The sequence below is a fragment of the Phascolarctos cinereus genome, unplaced genomic scaffold (genome assembly GCF_003287225.1).
Source record: "Phascolarctos cinereus isolate Bilbo 61053 unplaced genomic scaffold, phaCin_HiC Scaffold_1;HRSCAF=81, whole genome shotgun sequence".
NCBI lineage: Eukaryota > Metazoa > Chordata > Mammalia > Diprotodontia > Phascolarctidae > Phascolarctos > Phascolarctos cinereus.
Genome location: NW_027555514.1, coordinates 29,882,670 through 29,908,969, shown reverse-complemented (window position 1 = coordinate 29,908,969; position 26,300 = coordinate 29,882,670). Strand labels below are relative to the sequence as shown.

General features: G+C 41.5%; 1 protein-coding gene across 4 annotated transcripts in view; it reads right to left on the bottom strand.

Moving 5' to 3' along the window:
- Window positions 1-26,300, bottom strand: part of THRB (thyroid hormone receptor beta) — a 422,927-nt gene that overhangs the window by 150,395 nt on the left and 246,232 nt on the right. For all 4 annotated transcript variants that reach the window (XM_020971083.2, XM_020971082.2, XM_020971080.2 and 1 more), the window contains one exon: window positions 2,268-2,328. The gene's annotated coding sequence lies outside the window, so the exon portion shown is untranslated. The remainder of the gene's footprint in view (window positions 1-2,267; window positions 2,329-26,300) is intronic.

Sequence of the window (26,300 nt, the reverse complement as noted above, 5' to 3'; positions counted from 1 at the left end):
TTGTGGGGCTCGTGGAAAGAATGATGAATATGGAGTCAGAGGGTTTCGGTTTGAATCCTAGCTCTGCCATTGATGAAATGTGACCTTGGGTAAGTCACTTCAAGTCAAGTCAACAAGCATTTATCCAGTGCCTACGGTATGCCAGGTACTGTCCCAAGCACAGGGGATAAAAAGAAAGGCAAAACCAGTCCCTGTTCTTGAGGGGCTCACAGTCTAATGGATGAGACAGCATAGAAAGAGCTTTGTACAAATGAGGTACGCACAGGATGACTGGACATGCAGAAGGTGCTAGCATAATGGGATAATTGGAAAAAGCTTTTTGCAGAAAATGGGATTTTAGTTGAAACTTAAAGGAAACCAGGAGGTGGAGATGAGAAGGGAGAGAGTTCTGGCCATGAGGGAGAGCCAAGCAAAAAAAAAATCCCTAAACTCCTTTGCTCTCAGTTTATGCATACATAAAATAAGGGAGTTGCAGGACTCAAGCTCAAATTCTGCCCCTGTAATTTACTGACTGACTTTTCATGACTCCATTTGGGGTTTTCTAGGCAAAGAAAGTAGTTTGTCATTTCCTTTTTCAGCTCATTTTACAGATGAGGAAACTGAGGCAAACAGGGTGAAGTGACTTTCCCAGGGTCACACAGCTAGCGTCTGTTAGTATCTGAGACTGGATTTGAATTCAGGAAGATTCCTGACTGCAGGCCCAGCACTCTATTCACTGAGCCACCTAGCTGCCCACTGTCTGGGTGAATAGAACGGATTATTTTATTTGGGCAAATCACCTCACCTTTCAGGGTTCCAGTTTCCTCATTTGCAAAATGAGGGGATTGGACAAGATGACTCCTAAGGTTTCTCCCACCTCTAAATCTACGACCTGATCAATAAAGGCCTTAGCGAACTTCTACCTTTGAGTCAGGACACAGTCACTATTGAGGGGTGTGGAAACTCTCTTAATTTGTTTTCTTCATTCTTCCTTGCCCCTCACATGCTCATAAAGCTTGTTAAAATACTCTCAAATGCCTGTCATTTAAATACAAATTTCTTCCCCCTAAGTGGTTTGAGCAAGAATACAGAAACTGTTGTGCCCTTTGCCATCCAGCTAAATACATGCTAATCATAAACATAAGTGTTTTTGTAAAGCACAGATCACCTATTAATTAGGGACAACCTCTGGAAACTCTAAGAGGCATACCTTTAAGGAAATTAGAAACAGTATTACTTTACACCTGGCCAGCAAACATGTGCCACACTAAGTCAAGAAGGGTGGATGTAATTCCTGGGTGTCATATGGACAATAGGACCATTGGGCACCCTAGGGATGATGGGGGATACAACACTACTCTTTTTAAGTAGATATCATTGAGGGTAACTTCATATTACTATCAAAGGTGGCTTGGTGCTCATCCCAGCCAGAGATAGAGTGTATGAGAAGAGACAGAGGTTTCTTATATCCAGGGTATTCTGTGTATTATTGTGAGCACAATCATGTCAATGAAGTCAATATGAAATCAATTACACAATCTATGAGAAATCAACCAATCAATGAATATTTATTAAGTGCTTACTGTGTGACAAAGAATAAAATGATTTTAATTGAGGAATGAGAAACCTCAGTTGAGCAGCTCCTTAGCATGGTCTGCATGAGTCTAGTCCTCCTGGGTTGGTGGGGATCATGGGTTCAAGGTTTCTTATGAAAAGATGAGGATGAAGGAAATTTGCCTTAAATTAATGTTAAGGCTAAAGTTATCTTGGCAGCTGCCAAGAATCATAGATTGAATGCCTTAAAACTATATTCATAGCATCCACATGAGGATCACTTCACAAATGAAAACCTTAATTACTTGGCATCCAGAATCCAGTTGTCAGCACTCTCTAGATTTGGTGCCCTGGGGGAAAGACCCAGTTGCCCCACCCTGGTTATACCTTTGAAGTCAGCTCTATACGTAGAGATCTCAAGAGAAAGGAGAAAGGATTTCTAAGGCATCACTAACACTAATTTGATTAATTCTAGACTTCCAAACTGGGTGACCCGCTGCTCTCATTGTATAAAAAGATGTGGTCTCTGTCCTCAGGAAGGTTACATGATTTGGGACGGTGACTCACCCCATGGCTGGACATGGAAACATGGCAACATTCACCCAGTACTTCATGATGAAGGCATTGGCTTGGCTGGTTCTCCACAGGCACGCACGCCTTGCCTAGTCATTAAATAACTGAGACGTGTAATGCAAGTGGTTGGGGGGGGGGAGATTCTGGGTCCAATAACTTACCAAGGTTATCTCCAGCGATGAGAGGCAACATTGCTACCGAGGTCAGTGAGGGCAGGCGTTCCTACGGGAAATGAAAGACAAACACTGCTTGTTAGAATGGGGAAGTGCAAGCAGTGGATTTCAACTGTCCCTGATGCACGAACGGAACATTGACCTTAATGCAGTAATAATAACAGCTAGCATTTGCAAAGTATGTTACATCCAGGATCTTGATGAATCTCAAAATAACACAATGAGCTTATTATTATCCCCATTTTACCAGTGAGGTAACTGATGCTGGAAGAGGTTAAGTAATTCATTCAGGGTCACACATCTAGCGTCTGAAGCAGGCTGGGAACTCAGGTCTTTCTGACACCAACCCCAGGGATCTATCCACTCAGCCATTCAGAGGGACTCTGTCCAGATTTAATGTTTATTCTATGGGAAGAAATGTGAATTCACTGAAAAAGCACTGAATAATTCAAATTTGCACCCCCAAAAGTGGTAACTTTGTTGTTCAGTCTTTTCAGTCATGTCTAACTCTTCGTGACCCCTTTTTGGGGTTTTCTTGGCAAAGATACTGGAGTGGCCAGTCATTTCCTTCTCCAGCTCATTTTACAGATGAGGAAACTGAGGCCAACAGCATTAAGTGACTTGTCCAGGGTCACACCACTAGTAAGTGTGTCTGAGACCAGATACGAACTCAGGAGGATGAGTCTTCCTGACTCTAGGCCCAGCACTCTACCCACCGCATCACCTAGCTGCCCCCAAGTAGCTGCATACCAGTATTAATTCATCCTTTATCTTGACTTCCCATTTTCTTCCCCTTAGACCTATTAGGGAAGTGGGTTGTAGTAGAAATAACACTGAGGTGAGAGTTAAGAGCACTAGAACACAAATCCCAGTGTTGCTGGTACTCACTACCTTTGTTACCTTAGGCAGGTCATTTTACCTGAGAATAGGACCTCAATTTCCCAATCTGCAAAATGAGGACATATCCCTGTAGCAAACTGTTTTTTTTTTTTAGGGGAGAGAAAAGAAGGACTATACCCATGATTTCACCGTCACAGGGAGTTCTGGGTCCTAACCTTCCTTTTCCAATGCAGACCACATCTTCTCTGGCATTTATATTCTCTCAGCAAGTCCTGCTAGGGCACAGAGACGTTAAGTGATTCCCCCAGGATCACAGAACCATGCTGTGTCAGAAGACCCTGAACGCAGGGCTGTCTGACTGACGCCATCATCTGCCTATTCACTAGCTTGATGTCAAGGTCAACTAAGGTCATCTCTATAAAAGGCCATGAAATCTTTAAGGCACGACTTAAATGCCAGTTATCATGATGTCTGGTGTTCCCCTCGCCTCCCAGGTCTTCTCATGCCTCCCTCTGGCAGCCCCCAAAGGAGGGAACAATATGTCTTATGTCACATCATGAGCTCATGACAACGTGGTGAAAGTTTCATAAAGCAGGTCCCAGCTGCTACCCGACATAGTGGATGTCTATCGCATCCCATATGCTTTTGGCTTGAAAGTCCAGTGATGTGACATCACACAGCTAAGTGAAAGCTTGAGGTGGGAGGAGAACCCAGGTCTTTCTGATTGCAAGTACAACATTCCAGCCGATCTGAAGCACTGCTGCCCAGTGTGGAAGAGCAAGCCCAGGACTTCTGATGGTGTCCTACCCAGCGGAGCACTACCAGTGACTGAGGAATGCAGGCCACTGAAGGCACGGCCATCCATTCTTGGACATGTCTCTTTCCTACCTGCTCTCCTGAGCACCACATCATTTTTATTCACCTCTAAGTAAAGCTAGAGTGCTGAGGCTGAAATCAGGAAGCCTCATCTTCCTGAGTTCAAATCTGGCCTAGCTGTGTGACTCTGGGCAAGTCACTTCACCCTGCTTGCCTCAGTTTATTCATCTGTTAAATGAGCTGCAGAAGGAAATGGTAAACCATTGCAGTAACTTTGCCAAGAGAACCCCAAATGGGGCCACAGATAGTCCAACATGACTGATACGATTAAACACTAACATTAAAGTAAAGCTGTTTGTGTTTAAGCAGAGAAAACACAACAAAATGAAAATGGAATCAGTCGCTGCCCAACTTACTGCAGAAAATGAAGTGGGAGGGGCAAATCTGAGTTGGAGGGGAGTTGGGGGGGGAAGTGCAGAATTCAGTCTAATTATCCAAATAAACAGAGAGTAAGAAGATCCCAGTAGCTGTTTAATCAAATCAGCCAGCAGGCTTGGGTGCTAACATTATGGGGATCTATCTATAATGGCATTACTCAGACCAGCATGTAATTAGATCCACTCAAACCCTGCCAGCCAAGGCTTAAGGGAGAGTTGGTGGCATCTGGACAATTCTTGCAAAGCCCGAAAATGAAATGCATCCACAGTGCTATCTGATGTTGGGCCAGTCTGACAGATGCTGGAGACTGGAATCAGCTGGTACCTTAGGGAGCCCGGTGGCTGAAGGGGCCTTGGCTTAGGAGTCAGGAGAGCCGAGTTCTGGTTTAACTAACTCCAAACGACCAACGGTGTGACCATATGTGAGCTGCTTAATCTTTCTAGACCTCAGTTTCCCTAGATGTATCATGGTGGTTGTAAAAGTGCTGGGTTAGGTGACCTGTAGGGCCCCTTCCAGCTCTAGGATCATGAGTGAGAACCTTTAGAAATTTGTAGATTCTTGGATTTTGAACTGGAGGGGACCAGAGAGATCATCTGGCCAGCAGTGAGTGCCATGTAATGGAGAATGTGGGTTTGAATGGATTGCTGCTTACTCCCTGAGCAATGAGCAATTCATTCAATATCTCTTGGGACTCAATTTCTTCAGCTACAAAAAGACCCAAGCTCTATGGACCTTTTCAGCTCTGTGTATAAGATTCCTATGATCTCTCTCAGTTTCTTTGGCTGTGAAAATGAGGCGACTGGACTGGGTGAACTTTATAATTTCTTCTAGCTCTAAATTTCGGCTGCATGAATTATTTGGTCAGATTTTTTTCCTTCGGTGAGAGAAGTGTCCAAGGAAACATGAGGGCACCAGATACCTGAAGGCCACTGGAACAGGGAAAACAACGAGTCCAGAAAGTGGATATTAAGAAGAGTGAAGATAGATTCTATTGCCTTCGTTATTTTTTTCTGAGGCTTGCCTTATTCCTGGCTTCTAAACACTCTTCGCAGTGGGGTCTACACACCATTGCCCACCTCTGAAAGTTAGGATTCAGTGACAGAGAAGGATTTTCTTTCCTCATCTGTTTCAAAATGAACTTCTTCCCCCCACATTTCGAACCTGGGCCTGAATGCATTTTGCTTATGAAAATGCCAAATAGGTCATAACATTTTTCTCTCTTTCCTGGCCAGTCCCAGAGATTAGCAGCTCTGGAAATTGGAAAAATAAAAAGATGACAGGGAAGGAAAGGTTTTGACCTCTTCGGAATTTCACCATGAAGTCCAAGGACATCCCAGAGTGCTGCTAAATTTGAAAGGCATGATGGCTATCTGAAACAACGTGGCAGTATACAGTTACAGAGGGCTTTTCAGTAGCATCGGGTCAGCTGCTCATGCCCTTCGACAAGCAGCTCTCCAAAAGGGGAAGGGTGAACATCAGATTACTGAGTCTCTTCTCTGGGAAGAGGATTTCATTAGAAGAGACCAAAGTCGTAGGACCATTTAGACCCAAGAGGCCCTGGCCTAATTTCTCAATCAAGGAAGCCATTTTTAATGAACGACCAACGTGTCTATAACCCAATAGTGAGTGCCTTCCTACTAAGAAGAAGAGGAGTACTTGAAGTTTGAAGCCTCTTTCAATGTCAGTTTCCAACAGAATTACAGAATCTCAGAGGTGGAAGGTTTTAGGCCTCATTTTCCCTAATTGTAAAATGAGGGGAGTAGAACAGATAGAGGCCTGTACTTGAAGCCAGGAAGATCTGGATTCAAATCCCTCCTCAGACACTGGGCAAGCCACTCATGTCTCAGTTTCCTCATCTATAAAATGGAAGACTGGATAGGAAGAACTCTGCTTCTAGCTTGAAATCTGATATGCTGATCCTATGTCCTTGAAGGTCCCTTTTAACCCTAAATCTATCACCCTGTGCCTCGGGGGTCATCTGATCCAACCCACACCTGAACACAAATTCTCAAAAATATGGTCATCAAGCCTTTGCTCCCAAACCTTTTTATTCAAGACCTCTATTCCACTTAGGGATAATTTATGAGACTTTCCCCAATAGATCAAGCCTAAACTTGTCTCTCTGCAATTTATTTCATTGTTTCTAGTTCTCAGTTCTGAGACCAAGACTTCTTCATGACAGCCTTTCAAATGCTTGAGAACAGCTATTATCACAACTGACCCACCCCTCATGCCAGTATTCTCTTCTTCTTCTTCTTTTTCTTCTTTTTTTTGTGAGGCAATTGGGGTTAAGTGACTTGCCCAAAGTCACACAGCTACTGAGTGTTATGTGTGTGAGGCCGTATTTGAATGCAGGTCCTCCTGATTCCAGGGCCGGTACTCTGTCCACTGCATCACCTAGCTGCTCTAAGACTTCGCCATCTTGATTACTTTGCTCTGGTCACATTCTAGCTCAGTAGCATCAAACTCAAATAGAAAAAGAGACCACTAACTCATACAGAAGGATCCTTGCAGGCTGCATATTAACTGGGGTTTAAAACATAAAATTATCTGTTTTATTGCATCTTTATTTATTTTATTAAATTTAATCTGGTTCGGGCTGCACTCAGGAAGGTTGCAGATTGCATGTGACCCAAGGGTCACTTGCCTGAGACCTCTGTTCTAGCTGACTAAAATGAGGTGTCAATACATTCCACTCAACACTCCCCAAGCAATCTAACCAGGGCAGAGCCACAAGAGAGCTAGCACTTCCTGTGCCCTGGACTTCACGCCTCCGTTACTATAAAGGCCAACACCGAATGTGCTTTCTTGGTTGACGCATCCCACTGATCTTTTCCCTCCTCTGTCTCATCTTATTCAATCTGGTTCAGCCTGTTTAGACCTTTTTGGATCCCACATCTATCCAGGGTGTTCACTGTCCCGCCTGGCTTTGTGTCATCCCCACACTGTTGAAACTGATGCCTTGGTCCCAGTCATTAATACATGTAAACGGTCCAGGGCAAAGCACAGATTCTAGAGGCCCTTACTTGGGTGCAAAGGACATTGTTTCATTATTGGCCATCCCCCATTATTCCACCTTCACCACAAGAATATGAGTAACTTTATCAGGTGCTTTGCTGAAATGCAAAATTTATCTATAGCATTTCCCTGATCTAATAATAACAAACAATAATAACATGTAGCATTAGAACATATATATTATATATAATGTATGTATACAAGTCATAATATATAATATAATTTGGCACTTTAAGGTTTGCAAAGCATGTTGCATGCCATTCGATCTCCACAACCACCCTGTGAAGTGGTGGGTATTATTATTATTTCTGTTTTACAGATGAAGCAACTGAGGGTGAGATGCTTAAGTGACTTGCTCAAAGGCACAAAATGAAGTTAGTGCCTGAGGTAGGATTTTAACTCAGGTTTTCCTTCTATGCTCCAAACCCAACACTCTAGTCACAGTGCCATCTATTTGCCTCAATGATAATGCTGCTGCTGATAATAACAATAACTAACATTTATATATCTTTTACATATATTATTTCATTTGATTCCCCCACAACTCTGTGAGGTAGGTGCTATTATTATCCTATTTTGTAGATGATGAAACTGAGCCTAAGACAGGTTAGATGACTTGCCCAGGGTCACACAGTAAGCAAGCATCAGAGGCAGGATCTTAACTTGGGTCTTCCTGACTCCCAAGTCCACCACTCTCTCTACTTTGCTACCAAAAAAGGGGGGGAATAGAGAGGGAACAACTGATTTCAGTGTAATGTTATACAGGGGAAGTACCCATAAAGCTTATTAGGTGATATGCGTATCAAAAATGAAGATACTCTGGTGAAATATATAACTTTGAAATATATAAAATCCAAGCTATATATGTTGAGTCCTTTGTTTTTATCTGGTGGTTTTGTGACTATACCAGATCTCATTTTTATAGTAATTAGTGGAAAGAACTGAATGTAGAGTCTTGGAGCCTGTTGAAGATTGGGGTTCAAATCCTACCCTATCCTACCCTGAGTCTCATCTCAATGACCTCTCTGGGTTCACAGGATCACAGATTTAGGGCTGGAAGACACCTTGGAGTCCACTGAGTTCGCAGTGCCTCTCATTTTTCAGATGAGGAAAACTGATTCTGGGAGAGCTGAAGTGATTTGTCCAGGGTCACATAATAACTGAATCAGGATTTCATCTCAGATCTTCCTAAATCCAATTCTACCTTCTAGACAACTTCTCTGCCTCTGGTTGATGTGAGATTCAAGGGAAGTACTCATGTAAAGCACTATATCGATGTCAGTGATTATTTTTTGTTATTGTTATTTCTTGCTGGAAAGTTCTTGGCCCTACAAAATGCTCTCATTCCTGCCTGTCAAGATCACTCCAGTGACTTCATGGAAGGCACTTTCTGTTGTTTTCCTTGTGTTTGGTCCATCCACACCCTCTTACCCCATCCCCTGGTAACCAAACTCACACTTCTGCGGCAGCGACAGCCTGGATGAGGGGTGGAGACTGTTTCAAGCAAGCTGGCAAACTCACTGGCCGCTAACCAGAACAAATCTGTCCCAGAGACCTTCTTTTTCAGCTTATTTCTGGTTTTAGTCTTGGCTACATGCATTCTTTTTGGGAACTGGTCAAATCACTCAAACCCTCAGAAAGGATACCGAGGGTCTTCAGGCACATTTTTCGTTTCAAATACTCAAGTCCTCCTTCTTGGTGAGATAATAATCTTCTTCCTTATTGGAGTTCAGTGATTACTCAGCCCTTTGAACCTTCATGAAGGTTCAATAACACACACACACACACACACACACACACACACACACACACACACAGAGTGTTCTGGGATTCTTTTTTTAAAGAGTCTGGGCACCAAATATGGCTTTATTCCCAGGGATCGCTCTTCTATGGTCCAGCTTATGACATCACCATGCAGACATTCCCTTATCCACATTCCATTTTCAGGCTCAAACAAATGGAAATTGGGAATATGACAATCATTTTCTTTCAAAGTTGAGTAGAAAGAACACAATGCCATCTTTGGCATGAAGCTTCTAGTCAGGAAGACTCATCTTCCTGAGTTCAAATCCAGCCTCAGACACTAGATGTGTGACCCTGGGCAAGTCACTTAACCCTATTTGCCTTAGTTTCCTCATTTGTAAAATGAACTGGAAAAGGAAATGGCAAATTGCTCCAGGGTCTTTACCAAGAAAATTCCAAGTGGGATCACAAAGAGTTAGATAGACATGACTGAAATGAACAAGCAAAAACAAATCTGGGCTGTGACAGACTTACTTCTGATCTTGACTTGTGTTCCCTTGGTATCCCTCGTAAGAGCTAATGACATATACATTACATTAAGACACTGTTTATGTTAACTCGCTTTATACATATTTCAGGGTAAATACTGTTTTCTGGTTACTCAGGCATATGGTTAATTTCTGAACGCAGGGAAACATGGTAGCTAAGCTTAATTTCCTAAGATGAACACCTGGGCTTTGTTTTGCTTTGCTCAATTTATGTGCATACGAAGGATCTGATTTCTTCAGGGTGGGAAATCTCTCCACCTATGCAGATTTCAACCTTCTCCCTCTACCTGTGCAGACCTCAGCTGGGCTACGATTAGAAGAGGAGCTCTAGAGAATCTCCTGAGACACACAGGGATTCAGTGACGAGGTTGCACATGGCCAGGAAGGGTCACATAGGATCAGAACTCAGGTCTTCTGAATCCAAAGACAGCAGTCTCTCCACTATCCCATATAGCATGCAGGTTGACAGATTCCCACTGAATACATGTATTTATACACATATATATATCGCGTGAGAGTCTACAAAAGTATAATTGTAATTATTTATGCAAAGCTCTCTATATGCATACATATGGAGGGCACATATGGATACACATGACATACATATGCATATGTTCATGTGTATGTGCAGGAGTATACACACATGTATATTACATACATTTGCTGTTGCTCAGTCCTTTCAGTAATGTCTGACTCTTTGTTGACCTCATATGGGGTTTTCTCGGCAAAGATACTCCAGCGGTTTGCTAGTTCCTTCACCAGCTCATTTTACAGATGAAGAAACTGAAGCAAATAGGGTTAAGTGACTTGCCCAAGGTCACACAGCTAGTAAGTGTCTGAGGCCAGATTTGAACTTGGGTCCTCCTGACTCCAGACCCAGTGCTCTATCCCATAGCTCTCTATATTAGGCTATAACTGTTTCTCTCTTTATCTTACCTTTCTTACTAGTCCAGAAAGACTTCTTTAAGTCTTTAAAGAGGCTTTAAAAACTTCTTTAGAGCAGAGACTATGGTTTGCCCAACTTTGTCCTTCTCAGAGCATAGCATAGCACCTCGTATGAAGGAGGTGAAAATTCTGCATTGATTGAATTGGGTATAAATAAATTGGGCTGATGTTTTGATATTGTTACAATAGAAGAATAGTAAATAGCAGAATGCAAAATCAATGGAAAATCCTACACCGCATATGTTTGGAAATTTGGATGAAACTTTACAGAGATTAAAGATTTCAGAATAGGCTGGGATATTCCTAATGATTAATAGCTACAGATGTGGGAAAATATTCATTGGGGTGTTTTTTGTTTATCTGCTTTGTTGTAAAACAAATATAACATATTTACTCTTCATTCTGGGTTCATTTCTACCATTTTTTGGGGGGGAGATCTGTAAATGATTTTATTTAGGATGGTTTTACTGGGGGTGCTAAGTTAAAAAAAAAAAGGCAACTAGGTGGTGCAGTGGATAGAGTGCCAGGCCCGGAGTCAGGAAGACCTCAGACATCAGCTGTGTGACCTTGGGCAAGTCACTTAACCCTATTTGCCTCAGTTTCCTCATCTATAAAATAAGCTGGAGAAGGAAATGGCCAACCACTCTAATATATTTGACAAGAAAACCCCCAAAGTCATTGAAAAATGATTAAACAACAACAATAATAAGTAAAAAAAAAGGGCCATTGAAATAATATATTACAAATGGGTGAGATGGGAGGGAGATTGTTGTCTCTTGATTCGTCAAGGAAGGCCTTCTGTATGATGTGAGATCAGGCTATGTTTGAGTGATGGAAAAGAAGAGGAAGGGCAGAGAATTAGGATATTATATGGTTTCCATTAGAGAAACTGGGAAGGGAGAAGGGTCCAGGAAAAAAAAAAACACTGATATAAAAACAAACATCACAAAGACCCTAGTAACATATATGAGTGTGTGTGCATATTTATAAAACATACATCTGTGTACATATACATACATAAAAGTATGAATATTTTTAGAAGCTTCCTCTCTTACTCTTTTTCTGCTCTTGGGTTGATAATTAGCCCAAGAAGGACTAGAAAATCAGGTTATGTTTCTGAGAAATATCTAAGGTTTACTCAAGTGTCAAGGAACAAATTATTGTCCTATTAAGTTTGGGAAGGAAAACGTTAGTACTTTATTTGATGAACCAAGTTCAGAATCAAGAAAGAGTTGGAAATTAAGCCACTAGGAGATGATTGCTACCTCAATTTACTCCTTTCACTTCTCTAGGCTCTGTCTGTAAAATGTTTCTAGAAAATTTCCAAGACTCCCTCTGGATCTAAATTCTATAATCCACCAATTTAAATTTACAGAGGAAGTTTATTCTCAGAAGTTCAAATCAAGCTCTCATTTAATGGCAGCCCACGTTTTCAGCCAAGTATGAGGTGGCATGATGACTTTTATTTTTGTTCTATTTTATAGCTGTGGATACTAAGGTACCATGGCGTCGGGTGACTTGCCCCAACACGGAGATGGTTAGGAGTAATGCCAAATCTCTTGCCTAATGCACCACATTTCTCATTCTACTACACTGTTTCTTCACACATCATTTTCCCTCAAAGTGTCTTTGGAACTGAAACTTGGCATTCTGGGTCTCATTGTGAACAGAAACTTTGGCTTTGAAAAGGAAAATAAGAGATGAAATATTTGGCTAGTTTCATATCTGTACAAGGGTAAGAACAATTTCTGAGGCACGAATAGCTCAAAATCGAAGGCAGACATTTAATTAAAAACTTATTTGGGAACGTCACCCAGACTTTCTGTGCCTCCTGATCTGTGAAATAACTGGACGAATCTCCAAGGTCTTTTCCAGTTCTAAGATTCTGTGAACTTGATGGATTTCAGAGACAACTCTCAGGTATTCATGCTTGCTGCCGGTTATTTTGGTGTGGGACATCTCTAAAGCATAGGCAAGAGAAGGAAAGGAAAGTGTCATTTTGGTGATTGGCCAGCGTCTTGACAAGACTAAGGTCAGGGCACTTTAGCCACTGATCTGATGTGGATTTGGGCAGCCTGGAAATAACGATGCTGGCTCTTGTTTGGGTGTCCAGAATGACCTTTCAAAAGCTGAGCAATCTGGCTGTTGCTTAATTCTCGCCTGCCAAATTCTTGGATTTTTTTTAACTGCTGGTGCAAAAAGACTGTGGTGAGGCCTATGACTGCCCTTGATATAACTAAGTATTGTATTTATTAATGCCCTTCCACCTCCACCTCCCTCTACTTCTGGCTGTCAGGAAGAGATACCCTATAGAAGAGTATGCCCTTTCAGGCTTGTTGGCCTCTCAGGTCCCTCCCAGGCCATCCAGCTGCTAGAGGAGAGGAAGGGATGCTGGTCCCTTTGGTTTCTGTCACTTCCCTTTCCATGCTCTCCTGAACCCATTTTGGTTAAGAACAGCAGATGAGCACCAGGGCCATCATTTGGGGGAAGTGCTTTAAGGACCGTAACACACCAGTGGCTTCAAACTTTGGATCGTGTGTGTGTATGTGTGTGTGTGTATGCGTGTTGGTCCCTTCCCGGTAGAATGTAAACTCCGGGAGGGCAGGGACTGAATCTTTGCCTTGGTTTAGAGCAGGTGCTTAACTAGTTGCTGATTCAAAATGAATAAGGCTTGAAGACAGACTTCTCCAAACCATTAACTCTACCCTCTCTGCCTCTACTACCGAAGCTGCCTTTGGGAGAGAGAGAGAGACTGCAGTGTCATCGACTCAGACTGGCAGCTTCTGAAATGATTTCTGCAGCTGTTGTTTTCTACATTTACATCTCCATTGAGCTCGACACTTCAAATGGAAATTCTTTTGCTTCCACTTTATGCTTAAAGCGCATATTTGGTTGACAGACCGGCTTTTGGGTAGGCCACGGTGCAGCTTTTATTCTTTTCTCTGAATAGTTGAGTCAGCTGTGCTTGGGGAAAATTCCATCCGCATTGGGAAAAAAAAATTCGGTCTTTTGTTTCCCCGCCCTCTGAATGAATACAAGCTCACAAAATTCTTAGGATGGGTGTTTTCACACCAATCAGAAAATGTGAACATGTGCACACTACTGATTCATCTATTTCATGGCTCCCCAAAAGGGAAGGAAACAGAAAATTCCCTTTTCCTTGTCAAAGGGGTATCAAAATGAGGATTACTGTACTGGGTGGGAGGCCGCAAGAGTGGGAAGATGCAAGTGGAGTAGAAAGCTTGCTTGGATTTAAATCCTGCTGCCGATGCTGCCTATCCGAGTGACTCTGGACAAGTCCTTGACTCCTTCCGAATCTCCCTTTCCTCATCTATTAAATGTGGGGGGAATCAATGTCCTGTGAAGTCCTTTCCAGCCCATGACTTATGATCCTGTTACTTCTACGGACCCTTCCAACTTTGAGAATCTATGAAAAGTAGTTATTCTCCATTAACAGACCAAAGAAGTCATATATGTACACACATATATGTATATGTATATATGTAGTACAGTTCATGTGAAAAATTACATTCATGATCCTTTACCACTAACATCTTCAGTCATGTGTAGAGAGACATTGGACCCTTTTGACAGTCTGGCAAAACCCATGGATACCCCTTCTCAGAATGTTTGTAAATGCACAAAATAAAATACATAGAATTACAAAGGAAACCAAAATGTTGACATATAGTTATCAATATGTTTTTTTAAAAGTGCACGGACCCCAAGTTAAGAACCCTAGACCTAGAAGGTGATGATGTATTTACCCTACAGGGCAATACATTTCTTAATTTAATTTAAAGAGAAAACTAAATTCATTGCCCCCAATTTTAGCTGCCTCTTTCTAACCAAGGTCGGCAACATGATGAGTGCTAACTGTGGGAAACTTTACCCCCCAATATCCTTCTTGGCCAGAAGTAATGGTCTACTTGAGTTTGGGGAAGGAGGAATTACAGGGAGTTTCTGTCTAATTCAGTTCATTTTGATCAAGTCAGACCAAGCTGGGCTACACCCCCACAATTAGACCTGGCTCCAGTAACTGATGCTCTCCATTGTGGGATGACATCACTCCCATTGAATCCATTTAGTGAATGGGTCACCACATTTAACTCGTGCAAGAAAATACCACTGGAGCTAATTTATGTTGTGTTTATTAGCATGGATGGCAGAGGGGAGAATCCGTGGCCCTTTCATGTTGTTCTTTATACTACTTAAGAGCACTCTGAGTATTTAGAGGGAGTGGTTGAGATGAGCAGGTTGGAGGGTGGGAAGAATTTAAACCGCTGACCATAGGGTCAAGTTTTTCTTCAATAGGGCTTACTGCCTTGTTATTATTGTTGTTCTCTTTGAACCAGTTTTCAATCTTTGTAATAAATTAGCTCAGAGTGAGGCAGAACCACAGCAGCTTAAATGTACACTGGTGGAGGGAAAGGCTGAAAAAGCATTAGTATGCTTGGCACATAGTAGGTGCTCAATAAATGTTCATTGACTGGAGGAGTAAAAGGAAAAAGGGACCCAGAAGTCCACTCCCTTTGTGTGGACACACGTGCACACTTAACAAAAGTTGGACATACGTCCCTAAACCCAAGATGTGGATGAAGGTTCCATGCAGGTACATGCCCGGTACATGAGTCACCACCTTTCCCCACAGTGTTCATGGGTTTTCTTGATGATGCATTAGAAGCCTTGGGCTTTGCCTCCAACCTGTGATGGCGGTGTGGCAAACCCAGATTATTGTTTAACAAACATTTATCCAGGGTCTTGTGAAACGGAGACTGAAAAGCTTACAATATAAAGATCTGCCCTGAATGGGGTGAGAGCACAGAGGCAGGTAGAGTGAATAGATCTCGGGACCTGGAGTCAGAAAGACCAGGGTTCAAGCCCCATCTTGGGTACTTTTTAGCTATGTGACCTTGAGCTTCCTCATCCCCTAAGCATGGATAGGAAAACCATTCACCTCAGAGGGTTATTTTGAGGATCAAATGAGAATGTATGTAAAGGGCTTCGCAAACCTGAAAGCACATTTTAAGTGTTAGCTATTGTTATCAATAATAGTTAACATTATTAATATAGTCATTTTAATTATATTAATAATGCAATAATGACATAATAATTATGTCATGTGTGATATAATTATATTAATATAATAGTACTAATATTAGTTATTATTACTCAGAAACCCTGAGGCATCATAGAAATTCGAGTTATTATTTGGGGGATATTTTCAATTCATTTTGAGTAATATTTACTAGGTACTCACTCTATGCCAGTCACTGAGCAAGGTGCTAGGGACCTGAAGATATCAATAAAATAGTGCCTGCCCTCAAGAAGCTCACTCTCTGCTGTGATAAGTATTTCATTGCATTGGTGTGGAATCTCTCTGTGCAGATGTGATGGGCAGCTCCTCCAGGCTCTGTTGGTAGGTAGTTCTTGGTGTATGCTAATATGTCTTGTATTGAACGATGTCCATTATGTCTTCGAGGTAGTTCTTGGCTTAGGTCACTCTAGAGCCCCATTTTGAGTCTCCACCCTTCCCATCAGGGGCCTTCTTCTCATGGGATCCTAGAAAATAATTGGGGCTCTTTCTCTATAGTCTCTTACTCTTGCTGTATGATTGGTTTATTTCCAGCTAAAAAGAACCCAAAGTACTGACAGTGAGCATTCATATATATACAAAATAAAATGGTTTGTACTTAGTGCTATGAAAGGCAGGATGGCAAAGGACAGAGAGAGATAGAGTGGGCCACCAAGACAGGAAAACTTAGGTTCAAATCCTGCCTCCAACCCACAGAGGCTGTGTGACCCAGGGCAAGTCACTTAAAACTTTTCTGTCCTCCAGAAAACTCTTGAAGACTGTAAGCTGCAGAGATGGTGGCACTCAGCAGTGTCTTCCTGGAGAGCTTTTGATATTTTGGTAGTCTGAGGTGTGATGGAATTTAGACCCAGGGCAGTAGCTCTCAAAGTGAGTTTTGGAGACTCCTGGGGGTCTGTGAGGCCCTTTCAGGGGGTCTGTGAAATTAAAACTTTTCATAATAATATTAAGATGTTTTAATTTCTAATAGGTAAATGTCAATAAATATAACCTGTAAAAATAAGCCCTTGGTGGGGGGGAACTTTAATAATTTTTAAGAGTGTAAAGGGGTCCTGAGACCAAAAAGTTTGACAGCTACTGGGCTATTGGAATGAGCAGCAGCTTTCAAGTCAGAACTAATTTCAAATCCTGACATTTTCACTGTCTGCACGGTCTTGGGCAAATCAATCAGAGCCTCAGTTTCTTCATTTGTAAAATAAGGGGACTGGACACCATGACCTCTGAGGTCCTTGTCAGCTCTAGATTTTTGATTCTAAATCCTGGGGCACCCAACTCTCTAGATAAGTGGAGAAATTGGGATGTTTGTGTGTATGTGTGTGTGTGTGTTTCAATTTCACAAGGGGGCAATATTCCAAAGGGTGCCACCAGATGTTTTTCTTTGTCTGACATTTTGCAGCCCTGTTGGAGGATGTGGCATAGATTGTGGCCACCAGCAAAAGTTCAAGAATATTTCTGTGGTTGGTAGCTAACTCTTCTTCCTATGGGACCAAAAAATCACACAAAGGAAGATCCCCTTTCTACCTAAAACAACAACAACAAACTTAAGATGTAAGTAGAAGTAGGAGGGTCTTAAATATTCCTGGGTGCCACCAAAAAGCTTTGAAAAAATTAAGGGAGCTGGTGTGGCAGCCCATCTGTAATCTGTGTTCTCAGGGAGGCTGAGGCTGGAGGACCTCTTGAGCTTGGGCATTCTGAGCTAGAGCGGAATATGTTATTCAATATGCTTGGCATTGATATGGTGATCCCAAAAGAATTGGGGGAGGGCACTATCAGGTTGTCATGAATGGAGTAAACCAGTCCAGGTCGGAAAATGGAGCAAGTCAAAGCTCCCATGTTGATTAGCGTGGAACCAAGCCCATGAATAGCCCCTGCACTTTCAGCCTGGGTAAGAGAGGGAAACCCTGCTTAAAAAGAGAGAGAAAGGAAGGAAGGAAGGAAGCAAGGAAGGAAGGAAGGAAAGAAGGAGAGAAGGAAGGAAAGAAGGAAAAAAGTAAGGAAGGAAAGAAGGAAGGAAGGAAGGAAGGAAAGAAGGAAGAAAGGAAGAGAAAAGGAAGGAAGGAAGGAGAGAAGGAAGAAAAAGAGAAAGAAAAAAGAAAGGACAAAGAAAGAAAGAAAGAAAAGGGAAAGAAAGAGAAAGAAGGCAAAAGAAGAAAGAAAGGAAAAAGAAAGAAAGAGAAAGGAATGAAGGAAGTAGAGGAGGAAGGAAGGATCCTTTTTCAGGAATGTAAGCAATGGTCTTTATGGCTAAGTAGTACAGAGGCACATCAACCTATGTGACAACAAGCCTATGTTGCTTAAATGGAAGAGCTTTATTTAGCAGTTAGGTGGCACAGTGGATAGAGTTGGGCCTGGAGTCAAGAAGACCTGAATTCAAATCCAGCCTCAGACACTTACTGGCTATGTGTTCCTGGGTAAATCACCTAACCCTGTTTGCCTCAGTTTCCTCATCTGTAAAATGAGCTGGAGAAGGAAATGGCGAACCACTCCAATATCTTTGCCAAGAAAACCCCAAATGGGGTCATGAAGAGTAGGGACACAATTGAACAGCCATCACCATCCCCAACGTTCTCCTGTATTTCTAATCGGAGGACCGGTCTGCTGCTTACTAGGCATGTGACGCGTCACCTCTTTTGGCCTCTTCTATAATGTTGGCTGGCTGTGATGATCTCTACGGCCCCTTCTCCCTCTTAAAATATGGGCCTATGATCCAATGAGGTGAACAGCTGCCCAGGGATCAAGTCATATCCAGTCCCAATGCTTTCACTTTAGAGAAGGTGGAGCAGGGACACTGGGGTGGGGAGTGGGGTGCCTAGTGTAAACCCAGCTAATCTTCCCTAGGAATGACTCTGAATCATGTTGGGGGCAGGGCCGGCGCTCTTTAGTTTGAAGAACTGCTTTAGGATGCTCTGTGGGGCCTTAGACTTTGGTCGAAGGCACCAGGGCCACTTACAACCAGTTCTGGAGTGGGCTGGAACATTTTGGGGGCAGAGAATTATACATTCAAAGCAGAAGAAAAGTGCTTCGAGAAATCTGAGAAGGGAACAATCATTTAGCCACTGAGAGGGAGAGGAACAGCATCTAGGAAGGCTCCATGGAGGAGCAGGCACCTGAGTCGCACCTTTAAGAAAGGAAGGGGCTTTGCCAGGTAGAAGTGGAGTTGTTCATTCCAAGGGTACTGTGTGAATGAAGGCACAGAGATGGTGGAGGGCAACAAGAGAATGGGAGGAGAGGAACAATACACTTTGGCACAGGCCCAGAATATGGGAGGAGGAGAGGCATGCGGTAGGGCTGGAAAGGGGAAGTTGGAGCCAGAGAAACAAGGGATTCTTGAATGCTGAGATAAGGAGTTTAGGCTTTACTCTGGTGATCACAGACCAAGCTCAAAGCAGACCCTGGTATTTGAGTCGGGGAGTAATGAGATCAGCATAAGGATTTGGATGAGAAAAAAGAAAGAAGGGGTCTCTACACCAAAGTGGCCTTGCTCAGAGACCTTCTTTTGTTTAAGTCTTTTAAAAATAGGATAGATTCATCCACATCCAAAGAAAGAACTATGGAAGTTGAATCACTATCATTTTTTTCCTCTTCTGTTGAGTTTTGTTTCCTCTTTCTAATGGTTCCTCCTATTGGTTTTAATTTTTACTTACAACTTTACTAATGTGAAAATATGTTTAATAGGAATGTAAATGTATAGCCTATATGAGATGGTATACCGTCTTGGGGAGGGGGGTGGGGAGGAAGGGGGAGAAAAATTTTAAACTCAAAAGCATATGGAAGTGATTGTTGATAAATCAAAATAAATTAATAAAATTTAAAAAAAATAAAAAAATAAAAATAGGACAGATTCTAATCTGTGAAGACTTAGGTGGTCTTCATGATTATATCAACAGATATAATAGAAAAGGCTTTTGTCAAAATCTAATACCTATTTCTGTATTTAAAACATAAGAATAATAGATTTTTCTCAATGCATGAAGGAGAAAAATTAGTGGATTTTCCAATAAAATCAGGGGCAATGTGAGAATGCCCACTGTAAATACTATTTAATATTATGCTAGAATTAAATTAAAAATTAATTGAAAGAAGAAATTCACCAAAGAAGTAGACTCTAAAATTGACATAAATCATCAGCATTTCTATATGTTGCCAACCAAATCCAAATGAAAAAGATGGAAAGGGAAAAATTCTATTCAATATAACTAATCATAATCATAATAATCATAGTAATAAATACCATTTATGTAGCACTTACAGTGTCGTGCATGGTATGCTAAGAGCATCCTTACTCCAGCCCTGGCATGTAGGTGTTATTATTATCCCCATTTCACAGATGAAGATGCTGAAGCAAACAGAGGTTAAATGATTTGCCCAGGGTCACACAGCTAATAAGTGTCTGAGGTTAGATTTGAACTCAGATCTTCCTGACTCAAGGCCCAGCTCTCTATCATTGTGCCATCTACCTGAAGAATGTATAAAATATTTGAAAATCTACCAAGACACACCCAGGAACCATATGAATGCAACTAAAATACTCTTTGCAGAAATAAAGACAAACCTAAATAAATGGAATAATATTAATTGCTTATGGGTAGGTTCTTCCAATATGATAAAAATGACATTATGTAAATTAATTTACTTCTTCAGTGCTCTGCCAGTCAAACTACCAAAGAGCTATTTTATTCTGCTAGAAAAAAAATCACAATGAAATTCATCTGCAGGTCAAGAATCTTTAGGGGAATAATGGAAAAAAGGCAAGAAGAATGGGACCCAGAAAAACCATGTCTAAAATTGTATTATGGAATAGTAATCATCAGAGCAATTTGGTACTGATTAAGAAATAAAGCAATTGATCAGTGGAACAGATTAGCTGCCTAACATTACAGAAGCAAACAAAAATAGTGTTTACTGTCTGAAAAACAAAGATCCCAGTTATTTCAGTAAAGATTCACTATGTGCCAAAAACTACTGAGAAAATTGGAAAGCAGTCAGGTAGAAATTAGGTATTGACCAACATCTCATGCCATATGCCAAGAAAAATTCCAAGTAGATACGTGACTTAGATAGAAAAGGTGGCACTATAAGGAAATTAGACATCCATTATCTATATTCATCTGGATCTGTCTATCCATCCATCCATCCATCCATCCATCCATCCAGCCATACATCCATCCATCCTTTCATCCATCCATCCATCCATCTATCCATCTATCCATCTATCTCTTATCTATCTAGAACAGATCCAAACTTATAAAAACAGGAGCCATTCCCTAATAGATAAAATGGTCAAAGAACACAAACGTACAAATTTCAAAAGAAGAAATCTAAGCAATCAATAATTATATGAAAAAGTGCTCCAAATCTCTAATAAATAGAGAAACACAAATCAAAGCAACCCTGAGGTTCTACCTCTCGCCCATCAAATTGGCAAAGATGATAAAAGAAGAAAATGACACATGTTGGAGGAGCCATGGGAAAATGGGTACACTAATTAATACGTCGTTTGTAGAACTATGAATTGGTCCAGCTGTTCTGGCTTACAATTTGGAGCTATGCCCCACCCCCACCAGCTCATTAAACTATGCACATACCCTTTGATCCATTGACACCATTACTAGGTACATACCCCAAAGAGATCAAGGAAAAAGGAAGAAGACCCGCGTGTTCAAAAATATTTATAGCAGCTCTTTTTGTAGCAGTAAAAAACCCTGGAAACTAAGAGGGTGCCTACCTGCTGGGGAATAGCCAAACCAGTTATGGCATGTGAGTGAAATAGATTACTATACAATAAGAAATAATGAAATTGAGAGTTTCAGAGGAAACTGGGGAGACGGGGAGACCTGTATAAACTGAGAAGAAACAGAAAAATAATTTCTACAATGACAACAATATTACAAAGAAAAAAATGTGGAGGATTTTAGAATTCTGATCAACGCAGTAACAAACCATGATTTCAGCCTTCCAAACTGCACTACTCCTCCTCACTGCCCATGTGCACAGAAGAGGATAGACATATACTTTTGGACAAGGCTAATTTTTGGGAACTTGCTCCTCTTGGCTATGTGTATTTGTTTTGAAGGCTTCCTTTTTCTTTGTTCAGTGGGGTGGGGGTGGGGAGAATGGTAGGGAGATAAAATGAATGCTTATCAAAAAAAACCAATAAAATTAAAAAGATTTGGGTGGGTCTGTTTTAGGGACAAAGCATAGACAACTTGAACCTTGGCCATTCCATTCAACTCTAGAATGTAAAGATGGTTTTTTCCCCTTCTTCCTGCATATAAAAAAGGTTAATGTCAGAATCTCACGGTTTTGATGGCATGGTTTTTTGTTTTTTGTTTTTTTTGCAATTAAAAAATGAGTGCAGAACTACTAAAAGGAGGGGAGTTATACATTTGTCATTGGGATTTCATTCACAACGTTAGAAAGGTCACAATTTAAGGGCACCAGGCCAACTAACTATACATATTCTATGCTAGGATGCTTGCCTTTTAAAAATTAGGTGCATGTGAACTTTCTCAGATTCACAGGAGAATGCCAGTCTGATCTGCAATGGGAGTGGATGGTGTGGGACATTGAATGCCTTCCATCAAGGTATTTGGATATACATTGCATGCCAGTAGGGATAATTTCATTCTTTGCACTTGTGTTCTCATTGTGAAGGCCAGTGCCTGGCGCACAGTAGGCGCTTAACCAAAGCTTCTTGATTAACTGAAGGCACACAGCAAGCTATTAATTAGTAGATAATTCTTAGGAAGCTGCCTGAATCATAGAGAAGTTAAGGGTCTTGCCAAAAGTCATGCAGCTAGATAGTAGGATATGTGGGATTGGAACCTCCAGATTTAGCACTCTATCCCTTACAGGCTTCCCTCAAGCAGCTTGTGCCCTCCAGCCATGCAGATCAGTTGCCCCTTCTAAATCACCTTCATTCCTCTAGCTTTCTTGCAGAACCACCCATTCTTTTCTTCCCACTCAACAAGCATTTAACATTTACTCTGACAAAAACCCCGAACAGTCCCTGCCTCTGGGAGCTTACAGTCCATTTTGCAAGCTCTCCTACCAGGTTTCTCTTTGGAACACAGGGGTCACTAAAATTACCCAGAAAACAGAAAGAAGTGAGAAGAGGATAGATTTTTGCCATGGTTGCCAGAGCCGCTGCCTTTGAAAGCTCAGTGCTAGGAGGAAAATTATTTGGCATAAAGTTATCTATTAACAGATTTAGAAGCTTTTAGCTTCCTCCAAATCTTATCTTATAAAGACTTTGCCTTTTTGCCAATCAGAGGCTTTATCATTTTCACTGACTTCTTTACTCGCTTGATGGGGCTGATATCATGAGAAGGGTAAATTGCATGACTTTGTGTAACATTCAGTTGAAAAAAATTAACTTGGACTGTTATCTCTCGTTTGTACAGCACCTGCATTTCCTTGTGTATTCCTTCGGTACTCCCCAGTCATCCTTTATAATACAAAAATTAAAACCAAAACAAACAAGAAAAGCAACCACCAGAAATTGCTCCCAGCAAAACTAAGCAAGTCATCCGAATCTGCCCTTATGATATGCAGCATTCCAAACCCATGGTTCCCCAAATTGTGAAGAAGAGGGAAGGAAGGAGCCAAGCTTGGTCATTAGAATTTGGCACTGTTCAGTTCTGATTGTTTCGTTATTGTGGTTATTTTCATTTCCAGCGTTGGATTCATTGAGCATAATGTTTTCCTGGCTTGGCTCTTTAGGTCCCAGAAATTATCTGTTTTCATCTTGTTAAAATCTTTCTCTTTTCTTTTGAAGCTGAGCTCAAATGTCACCTCCTCTGTTCAGTTTTCCTGAATGTATCACTTCCTTTCCCACTGCCAAAAGTATTCTATACACATTTTTCTATAACACAGGGTCTGGGTTTCTCACTTGCTTCCATCATATCTACCTTGCGTTATACTTATTCATGTCTGCGTTGTCTGTCTCCTCCTCCCCCTGATAAACTGTATGTGCCTTGTGGGCAATCAGTCACTAAGCATTTATGAAAACCTCAGTTTGTGCCAGGTACTGCGCTAAGCTCTGGGAATATAAAGAAAAGCAAAAACAAGGTCTCTGTCTTCAAGGATCTCGGAGCCTAATGGGGAGACAACATGCAAACAATGTATATATAAGAAAAATACAGTTGTAAGTGAGGGAAGGCTCTAGCAGAGGGGGGAATGACTTGGAAAAATGGGATTTCACCTGAATTTGGAAGGAATACAGGGAAGCCAGGAAGTGGAGGTGAAGAAGGAGAGCAAGCCAGGAATGTAGGACAGAGGATGAGAAGGCAGGGTCTATGTGAAGAACAGCAAAGAAGACAGTGTTGCTGGATTCTAAAGAACACGGAGGGGAATAAGGCGTAAGAAGACTGGAACAGGTAGGAAAGGGTTAGGTTATAAGGCAACCAGAGGATTTTATGTTTGATCCTGGTGGTAGTAGGGAGCCACAGGAGTTTGCTGAATGATGGTGGTATTCGTGAGAATGACATGGTCAGAGCTATGATTAAGGTAGGTGAGTGGAAGATGAACTGGAGTGGGAAGACCAACCAGAAAGTTATTATAATAGTCCAGGTGAGAGGTAATGCATCAGAATGGTATCTGCATGAGTGGAGAGGAGATATATATGAGAGATTCACTGAAGGGAAAAAAACATTTGGCAAAAAATAGGTCATTGGTCCTCTTCAAGAATGAAGGACAAAGGATGAACAACAGGGGGCGAGAGAGAGTAAAGGGGTCAGGAACACCATTTTGGTGGGGTATCTGGGGTGACTGTGATGATGGGGGTGCCCTTGATAGAAAGGAGGCTTTGGGGAAGAGAAAATGAGTTCTGTTTTCTATTGTTTTTCATCTTTGCATCCCTACCACCTAGCGTGGTGCCTCATACATAGTAGTCACTTAATAAATGTTTATATGAATGACAGGCAATAGCTGTAGAGTCTGAAGGCCTCGGTTTAAATCTTGGCTCTATTTCATGTTACCTGTGTGATCTTGGACAATTCATGTTAACCTTTCAGATATCAGTTTCTCCTCGTGCAAAATGGGAGCTTAGGGTCCCTTCTAATACTAAATTGAGGATAGAATGCATGATAAAAACCCACACGAGCTAAGGAATAAATGGCTTCCATCTCCTCACCAGGCAATCTCTCTCATGGCTCCAAAGGCAAGAATATTTTTGTGCCCTAATTCTGATCCAATTCTATCTGATATTGAAATTGTATAGCAAATTCCATTTAAAAAAATCTTTATTTCCAAATGTCCAAAATATTTTAGATATGTCTAAAGAATTTTGGTCTATTCTTAGCTGGGAGTATATATTCTATCTGATATTGAAATTGTATAGCAAATTCCATTTAAAAAAATCTTTATTTCCAAATGTCCAAAATATTTTAGATATGTCTAAAGAATTTTGGTCTATTCTTAGCTGGGAGTATAAATGTTAAGTTCTGTTTCTTTCTTTCTTCCTTCCTTCCTTCCTTCCTTCCTTCCTTCCTTCCTTCCTTCCTTCTTCGTTCTCTTTCTCTCTCTCTCTCTCTCTCTCTCTCTCTCTCTCTTCCTTCCTTTCTTCCATTCTTCTATCAATTTTGTTTTTTCCATGTTAAAATGTGAAGCGTTTCAAGGCATAGGACCATGGCTTCCCTGGCATGACCAGCAGAGGTAGACATACCAGTTTGAAAAAAATCCTCATTGCTACATGTCTATTTTCAAGTGAATAGGCTTGTTAAGAATTACCATGGTATTTGTAAGGAAGGATGTTTTCTTTTTCCTTGCAGCGAATAGGGCTGGGAAGGATTGGGAGGAGGAGGGGAGCTGGCTACCACATGCAGAGTTTACCAGTGGAAGATGCTCAGCTGGGCTTCATTGCTCTGTGGCAAATGAAAGATTCTGGGGGAGAAGTGGGGTGAGGGTGAGAAAGAAGGAGGGCTTGGATGAAACATGGCTGCCTACAGCTCAAGAGCAGATGGGAAATGGGGTGGCAGAAGCAAGGTTTAAAGGACCAGATGTTATCAGACAGAGGAATCTCCTAAAATCTAGGCTGTTGGGAGCTCTCACTTGAAAACATGCAGAAATGCTTCACCTGCATCTCTGTTTCAGGGGACAGAGCACTGACCCCCGAGTGCTGGAGTCAGAGCCTGCCTCACATACTTAGTAGCTGTGTGACCCTGGGCAAATCCCTTCACCTCTGTCTGCCTCAATTTCCTCATCTGTAAGATGAGGATAATAATAGCATCGACCAGTTGCTAGGATCAAATGAGATAATATTTGTAAAGTAACTTGCAAATCTTAAAGTGCTATATAAATGCTAGTTATTGTTATTATTATTAATTGATTGTTATCACGCCCACCTTTCCCCTAACGTAATGACGGTCTGCTGCCTCATTCAGTTCCTGGCTCACCACACTCCTTATGCTAGTGAGGAATCAGCTCCTTGTAAGTCGCTCCATCTCATTGGGCCTCAGTTTCCTTATTTGTAAAGTGGGGGAAGGGGTAGGACTTGACCCCTATGCTTTCTTGCACCTTTTTGGATCCTTTGATCATGAAAGGCAGGGACCGGCTTGATTTTGTCCTGGTATTCCCCACACA